Here is an 8917-nt window from a genome sequence, read left to right as displayed (position 1 = left end):
TGTTTTGGAATATCAAACGTGATTTGGTGATAGGCGATATAGCTGCCAAAGCTAATTACGACTATAAAACGGTCAGAAGCAGAATTATTGAAAACCTTGAATGGGATTAAAATGGTTGTATTGTAACACCCATTATTTATGTCTTAGGCTCAATTCCTACAAAAAAGTAAGTGTCACAGTTCTAATCACTGTAGCACTTCTCATGTTTTTTAACAAGAAATGCCACACTGCGGCTTTGGCAATAGCCTCTTTCACGAAGAAATGCCACTCTGCGGCTTTGGCAATAGCCCCTTTCACCAATTAAACATGCAGATAGGGTTTAGCACCGACGCTTAAAACAATCAAATTAAATTTCACTAAAAGAGGATATTTTGATGCACAAATTAAAAATTGATCATCTCAGCATAAGGATGCATGGACATCTGAAAAAAATGGATTTCAAGTTTTGTAAATAGTGCAACTTGTAATGCATTTTGGACCATCAATTTTCAAGATTTCCATTTTTTTATACATCTACTTAATCTGCACTATTTTTGGAGCTTTAAATTTTATAATTAGATATGAAAATATTTTTTAAGGCTATCATAAAAATTTTAAATATTGAAACCACATGTCTTGATACTATTTGAATGTGGGCTTTACTTTAATGGTTTAGAGCCTCGGCTCTATAAAAACCGCACCCTTCAAGTAATGCCTCGTGTTGTTTCTTTTTGTTTTGTGTTTTTTTTTTATAAAGGAGTGTTTGACAAATGGAAGCCCAGTTATCGAGCTGCAACTTCTAATTCGTACAGCACTTCCTAAGTTAGTATTAAGAAGGGTGTCCGAACAATCAAATCAGAAGCCACTTTCAAATAGTGTAAGAGAATGGGGTTTCAATATTAAAAATATTTGTAATAGCCTTAAAATATATTTTTATTTTTATTTATAAAGTTTAAAGCTTTAAAAATAGTTTAGATCGATTGATCTATGAAAATTTGAAAATCTTGAAAACTGGCGATTCAAAAGAGTGTTACAAAATACACTATTTTCAAAACTTTAAATCTATTTTTTTCTCATGTCTATACATCTTGATGTCGAGATGACCAATTTGAAGATATTTGAACGTCAAAACAACCTCTTCTAGTAAAAAAAATTATGTTGGCTCTAATTTGATGCTTTAGAGCCTCGACTCTATATAGACTTTTCCCTAATAAGAAACGCCAAACAGTTGTGAAAGATAGAGCTTAAAAAATTGGTAAAAGAGAACCTCATCTTTCACCAATCAAACCAATGTTGTTAGATTCATTTCGGAGTCTTTTTCGGTTTGGTGAAAAAAATGAAACAATTCGGTGCTTCGGCTAATTCGGAAGAAGACTTTCGGATTTTTTTTTTAAAAAAAAATAGTATAAATATCTAATATATTTATATATAAAATATACGCCAATAATGCAAAAAAAGTACTTTTATATAGCTATTTTTTTGCTGGCTGAAGCAGACCAAAATAAGACCTGAATCATATCCGAAGTGGCCCAAATCTGACAGAAGCAACCCGAAATGGCCGCACCCGGCTTCGCTTCTCTTCGGTTTATATCCAAAATCCGAAGGGCTGAAGCAAAGGGAATTTGATAACATTGAATCAAACGCACCCTAAAAAATACACATTTCTTTTATCGATATTATAGAATCTGAACCATATGTATAGTACAACTAGCGTCATCGCCATCCAATCCAAATAATTGATGCTTGAGATTAACTGTACTTTCCTTAAAATAAAAGACTCTATGACACCATACACCACTAGTCTATGGTATGACTAAATCAAAGACTATAATACACACAACCAGTCTATGTGTGACTTCTGCATGATTCTTGACAGGGCAGCGGCCTAGGACGGTCATTTGACTCGGGCGAGGACTTTTTGAATTTCCCCCCTTAAAATATATGGGGTAATCGGACATTTTAAAAAAGGAAGGGGTATAATAGTCATTTTGCGATGAAAAGGTTCTTTCCGAAGAGGCCAAGCGTAGCCGACCAAAACCGACCCCGTCAAATAAGGGAAACGTGACGACGGAGCCGGCTTTAAGTAGCTATTGACCGGTAGTTAATCCTCCTATTAATAACTGACTAATTTGCCCCTAATCTTTTTAAAAAGACTAAAGCGATCATGTCTTCCTCCTTCCTAGTGTACGATATTAAACCAGGATTGTATACTCTATGAATCACAATTACTCCTCCATTAATAAGATGGTTTGAGTTGTATAACCATGCTCAAAAAAATTTTTTTTCGACTTGGAGTCTAGTGAAAAGACACATTCATAACCATCGGATTTGGGATTTGAAGTAGTATAGATAAAAATGATTGTGATCTCTTTATACTAAAACTAAATGATCAAGTAAATGGATTAAAGCTTGGTCTGCACTTCTGATTCTTGAATAATCAGGTGCTTGATCCCATTCACTCGGTCTGAGTAAGACTAGGCTATAGTTAACAAAGAAAATAAAATAAAAAATTTTGCACTTTCAAGCAATTAGCGTGTTCTACTTAAAATTGCCTATCTCTTGATCTCGATCACACTAGGGTAACTTCGAGTAGAACCTTGTAACCATGCTTAAGATTATAAAACATACCATATCGTAACCAATGTAAAAAATAATCATTATGGATCACAGTAAAGTTTTTTTTTTCTGGAGTTATGGTAGAGTAAAAGCATACTTCTTTTATAGATGGACGGCCTAGATAAGATAGGCACATCCACCGACGATAGAGATTGGATCTCATGGATTGTAGATGCGAGGATTGGTAGTTGGGGCATGTATGCAGATGCATTGAATTTGATTTAATTGAAGATGTCTGAAACAATTTAACTGGAGCTTACGCAGTGTTCACTAGGGAACATGCTGCATATACTCCGCATGAGCATAGTATAATCTAGTTACCTGACAAAATAATAATAATAAATACATAGTATACAAAAAAAAATGCATAGTATAATCTTCCTTACAAATTAGAGGCAAATATCTATTTCTAGTAAACATTATTCAAGAGTATTACAGAGCTCCATAGACACTCCATATAGTAACAGCCAATTGTGGACAGACTTTCAGATTATAGGTGGACCATTTATGACATCTATTGTGAAGTAAATACACTCGTCAAAAAGTGAATGTATGTGGTACTACTATTTAGCATTCTAGACTACCATATTTTATTTTTTTGTTTTTATTTTATGATTTAACACAATTACCCTTCAATGAAGTTGCTAAAAATGTGGTATGTATTTTCTCAATTTTTAGTGAATAAAAAATGGGCAGGGTGCGTCCTCCCCCATTGACTTGCCAAAAAATATTAGAGGCTCTCTTTAAGATGAAGTTTCTAAATACTAGAGGCATTTAAATCTCTTTAGAATGATGTTTCTATAGCGCTGCAGCCCTATTTATATTGACTTTGGACTACAACCATCTGCACCGTCTATGTATTTGGACGGTGCAGATCTTGCAAACTCCCTAATATGCGAAACCGGGTCTTCCGGTTGGCATCTCTCTTAGTTATTCCTTCTCCAGCTCCTGGCTCAACCAGAGATAAAACCCACAAGCCCCATCCTCTCTCGCCTCCACCTCTCTGCCCATGACAAAACCAGCACTCACCTCTCTCTTTACTCACAACAAAACCATTTTTGGGTTTGAACTGCAGAAACAAATTCAGGTTTATTTGTTTCCTTCACCAAGGTTAAGTTTTTTTATTGCACATTGAATGATTTTGGGTGCCATTCGAAGTTCAAGCTCAAGGGATTCAGGTAAGTAAAATCTTTGATTGAGGTTTCTTTCTCTAAGTCTCATGTGTACTTTTAGATTTCTGAGAACTTTAAATTAGAATCTGGATTCATTAGAGGACTCTGTAGTTCTGTGCATCTCGCATTCTATCTGTAAATGGGATTGCTTTCTTTTTTCCTTTTTCATTTTCTTTGCATACTTCTGGTTTTTTAAATCTGAGGCTTTACAGCGGTCTATCTGATGAATAAAATTCTCTCTCTCAACTTACAGAGGTCTCTCTAAAATAGGTCCTTCAAGAGAAATATGTTTGTGTTTGTTCAATAATGGTTCTCTTTCGACTTTAGATCTTTGCATTCTTAGGTTTTTTTGGCTTGGTCACTAGTCACATGCCATGGGTTTCAAGAAAGAGGAGTCCATGTTGTTTCACGAGCTTGTTCTCTCCAAAAAAACAAAATTGAAATAAATAAAAACCCCCCAAACATGCATATATGTGATTTGGATTTTTGATTTTTTTTTTATTTTAATCTTAAAAAACTCCTACGGACTATTTAGCTTGTTTGATTTTTTAACTAAAAAAAGACCCTGACTTTGCAAAATTCTAATTTTGGTGGGGGTTTTTGTGCTAAAAAAAACTTACTCCTGTAATGGTTGACTAACGAGTGACTTATTTGTGGATCATTTTCTTTTAGCTCATAAAATCTAAGTTTAGTTGTGTAAACCTCATTTGGATGAATCTGTTACTCAGTACTTTTCTAGTCGCATGATTTTTTTATTTCTATATTTTCAATCAGCTGGAATTATGAGAATTCACTTACAGTGACTCTGCTTTTCTGGTATAAATCTACCTCTATGGATTCAACATCTACCTCTATGAATTCTTTGAAAACCCCCAAATCCAATTGATTATAGTTAGAACGAAGATAAAAAGTTTGTTCTTAATATTTAATTTCATTCTCCTCCTTTTGTCTCTATCATTAACAAATGATTCTCTTTTTGATGATGCAAATAATAAAGGCTTCATAATTATATAAAGGTGGTGCCTTAGTTGTATGCATATTGAATGTTGGTTTCTTATTAATCTTAATAATTTCTCATACACAGATGAGTGAAACTTTATTCTTCCGTTTTTTCTTTTTAATTTGAGATTATAAAGCATCCCCAAAGAAAATGCATAAATTATGTATCGTTTGCTGTGTATGGGTCTCTGTCTCAAACTTTTAGGATTTTATTGTTCCTTTTTGTGATTTGCAGCTTGACTCACAATGTCAGCTACTCACAGTTCAGATCAAATGGAACCACATTCTCAACTCAAGTACAGGACGTTTGTATCCCTCTATTTTTGCATGTGTGGGAAGGCAACCAGCTTGATCCACACCATGTCAATATAAAATGCTATCATGTTGGAGGTCTAATAGCTAGCTGGTTTTCCAGCTTTGTGTTTCCAATAGCTCAGAACTAGTTGCCTAGTGGCTGAATGAAATGTACAACTTCTATTTTATGTAGGGACCTTGTAAATTGAGCAAATGCACTATTTTTTAAAGAAGTATTTGTTGGGTTTAGTGATAGCCAAATCACTATATTTATATTTTTTTATAAAAATTAAGGGTATTATTGTAAATAAAAAATGGATTTTTTTGGATAGCAAGAAAGCGATATGTTTATCAGAGAGTAAAGGAGAACAAAATATCCATCTTTTAAGGGAATGGATCTCCAATATAGAAATAGCTCTTTAAGATATATGGCCTCCAAGATATAGGCGGTATTCTCATGCGTTTTGGGTTGGTAAACTTTCACTTCTAAAGAGAGAAAGTCTCTCGGTTGCTCTCAAGGCTATTTTTCTGATAGCGGTATTACAGTAGAAAACGGTCGGGAGAGTGAGTTTAAAAAGGAAGATCAGTGATGATTTTTACCAATGTTTAGAGATAGGTATTATCTCTTGTAACCCAAACTATAAACTTCATTGTGATAATGGATTTCTGCTTGCCGAGGTTGTGGATGCAGCCCTACGTATGAACCACGTAAATCATGTATTGTGGTGGTATACTTTTTCATGTTTTCTTTCTTTCTTGCACTCGATTTTATTTAGCCAATTATGTACACGATCTTGGGTGGGATCTCGGTATTTGAGATTCTCGATCATAGAAAAAGTAAGCATCATCCTGTCGTGGTACTCTTCCTTGATCTTAGAGATCAACAAGGTACCCCTTCCAAAGCCAGTTCCTCCACACAAAGAGTGGCAAACTTGGCAACCTGTGACATGTTTGCACCACCATATCAGTATAGGATGTCCATTAACAAAATTTGCTAGAAGCATTACAAAAGTAGAGAGCTGTGAGGTACTCCTTGAGAGAAAGGAAGTACAGAGAAACATAAATCGCTTATTAGAATTAGCATTCAGTGTCAAAAAAAAAAAAACAAAATTTGAAACTTACATGTCAAGGTTAGTACGCAATAATCATTGAACACCAAGAAGGGTTTGACATCTGAGTTTAAGAAATACAGAGTCATAAAGGACATTGAACACAAAGAACAGGTAAGTTCTCAACCTGGGCAAGATTGGGAATCATAACAATAAACAAATTGCTTAATATATATTGGGAAGAAAGTTATGGAAGAAAAAATTTCATTAGAATGCGAATCAAACTAGAATAATAAAAATTTAGAGATTAGAAGTTTTGGAAGGCGCTTGGAGTAGCAGAGAAAATTGGTTAAAGAAATAAAAAAGAAGATTATCAACTACCAAAAAAACTACAAAACGGTACAGGAGCTTGTTAAATAATCCATAATAATCCAAGAAAAATAAGGTATACAAGACACATTTAATACCAAATAAAAATAACTCACTTGCATTGAGCAAGCAAATTTTGGCATAACAAAAAGAAATTTATGCTTAATGATGACCATTTACTACGAAAATACAAATGTTCAACAATAAAACAACTAGATCAACCAGCAAAAGCAATAGAACATAAATGTACTGCAAGAATACTAAACTCAACCACTAAAAGAATGGAGGAAAAAAAAAAAACTCCAAAAAAAATCAACCATGTATATGAGCAAAAACAACTCAAGAAAAAGCCCTCGATCAGTAGAAAATGCAAATGTGTTATATTGGTTGGATACTAAAATCTTCTGCAATTGGATAAAAAGATCTCCTTGCATAAAACATAGTATACAAAATGCTCCTGATTATTTATTACTTAAGCAACACATTCAATTCATTGCATAAGTACCTAACAAGATTAGGATTCTAAGCAATAAAAGCCCCATAACAAAAATCCACCTCAAGTATACTTAAAACAATTACAAGAAGTTTATAGCCAATGCTTACCCAAATTTCAGGAATAAATCATACATGACCCCATGTATAAGAACATGAAAAGCACAAAGAAAGGCACTAAATCAGCAGATGATAGAATAAGATAAAATATTAGCTTGATAACCCAATGAAAAAAAATCTCCACAGGAAAATAAACATGTGTCTGAACAAAAATAGCTCAAGAGAAGCCCTAATAAGTAGAAAATCAAAAAATAAAATAAAAATATCATATTGGTTAATACCACAATCTTCTAGAATTGGAGAAAAAAATACCTCTATATATAAAACCCCATGTATGAGCCCCTCACTCTTAATCTCAAGAGTGCAGTTGGCATACTGATGCATCTGTAGCTGTAAGGTGCACCTTCAAATTTTATAATGGTATATAATTTTGACGTAAAATGTTTTTAGGATTATCTCAAAATCTATTTTTATATCTAATTATAAAATTTTAAAAATAGTTGGAATCAAATAGATGAAAATCTTGAAAATGAACGGTGTAGATAATATGTTGTAAAATGCAATATTTTTGGGACTTAAAATCTTTTTATTTTCATGATCAATCAAGGGGTTTTTCAACATTAAAACTACCTTTTCCAATGGATTTTTGAGGTGTATCGATAGCTGTAGAGGTAAGGTTGCAACCTTATATAAACTTTTTCCTTATCTCAATTATCAAGTCGAATGTTATCACCATAATAGTTACCCTTTCCCACATTATCCCCCACAATTTTTGACAATGTCTTAGATTTCATAGCAAAGATGAGATAATGCTAGAAATCAAACTGGTACAGGGCCCAACAAGCTTCTTTACACAAAGATTGAGCTGCTCGTTACGTATAATGTAAAATTTATATTACTCAAAATTTGGAGGAAAAAAAAGTATCATCATTAAAATTCAACAGTTGCCTCAACCACAATATGTTCCAACTTCCAACAACACCACATAAACCTTCAAAATCCGTAAAATCTTTGAAAAAAACTTATTAAAATAAATCTTAAAATGGCCATTATTGACTCTCACATTGAAACCCAAATTCATAAAAAGAAAATGCTTCAAATGGGGAAACAAACAGGTCGAGGTTACCGGGGCTTTAGGTGACCCGGTTTGCTGTTCACTTATATTAACAAATCTACACCGTCCAAAATAATGGACGGTAAGAAGAGCCGCATTTGGTTGTTTCCAGCCCTATCAAATCATTTCCTATCTCTTTATTGTTCACCAAAGGGCATAACAGTCATTTCGGTAAAGTCATAGAAAGCGGTGACGGGGGGTGAAGATAACGGAGTTGACGAAGACTCAAGTGTCTTAATTTTGTTTCACTCTTTATGCTTTCACCTTTTTTAAATAACATCTTTCCAATATTTTATTTGGCCAAAAGATTAAATGCTCCCCGCTCCAGCATTCATTATTTTAAATATTTCAAAGGAATTTATGCACGGACGCCTCGATAGGTGCAGAGGTACGGTACCTTTTCAAATTTATTATGTAAAAAGTTATTAGGATTATCACAAAATCTATTTTTATACTTAATTATAAAATTTTAAATTTTAAAAATAGTTAAAATCAAATAGATTTATAAACATACGAAAATCTAAAAAATGTATGGTGTAGATAATATGTTGTAAAACGCATTATTTATGAGACTTAAATTTTTTTTATTTTTCATAATCATACATCTCAATGTCGAGATAATCAATCAAAAGGATTTTGTAACATTAAAACTACTTTTTTCGATAGATTTTTTAAGGGCATCCGTTGTTCTACTGTAGCATTCTTATATAAACGTTTTCCTTTATCAAAATACATATGAGAAATAAGTTATTTAATATAGGTAAAGATGGATG

General features: G+C 33.2%; 1 long non-coding RNA gene across 1 annotated transcript; it reads left to right on the top strand.

Annotated features, from left to right (window-relative positions):
• Positions 1-3312: 3312 nt before the first annotated feature.
• LOC148783066 (uncharacterized) lies at positions 3313-5349 on the top strand. Its single transcript, XR_016050435.1, has 2 exons — positions 3313-3773; positions 5002-5349. It is a non-coding gene; the product is annotated as an uncharacterized LOC148783066 (long non-coding RNA).
• The last annotated feature ends 3568 nt before the right edge of the window (positions 5350-8917 follow it).

This window comes from Amborella trichopoda, chromosome 2, assembly GCF_054954075.1.
Source record: "Amborella trichopoda isolate Santa Cruz 75 chromosome 2, AtrichopodaSantaCruz75HAP2 v2.0, whole genome shotgun sequence".
Classification (NCBI taxonomy): Eukaryota; Viridiplantae; Streptophyta; class Magnoliopsida; order Amborellales; family Amborellaceae; genus Amborella; species Amborella trichopoda.
Note: the sequence above shows the minus strand (reverse complement) of the source record. Positions and strands in the feature narration are given on the sequence as shown.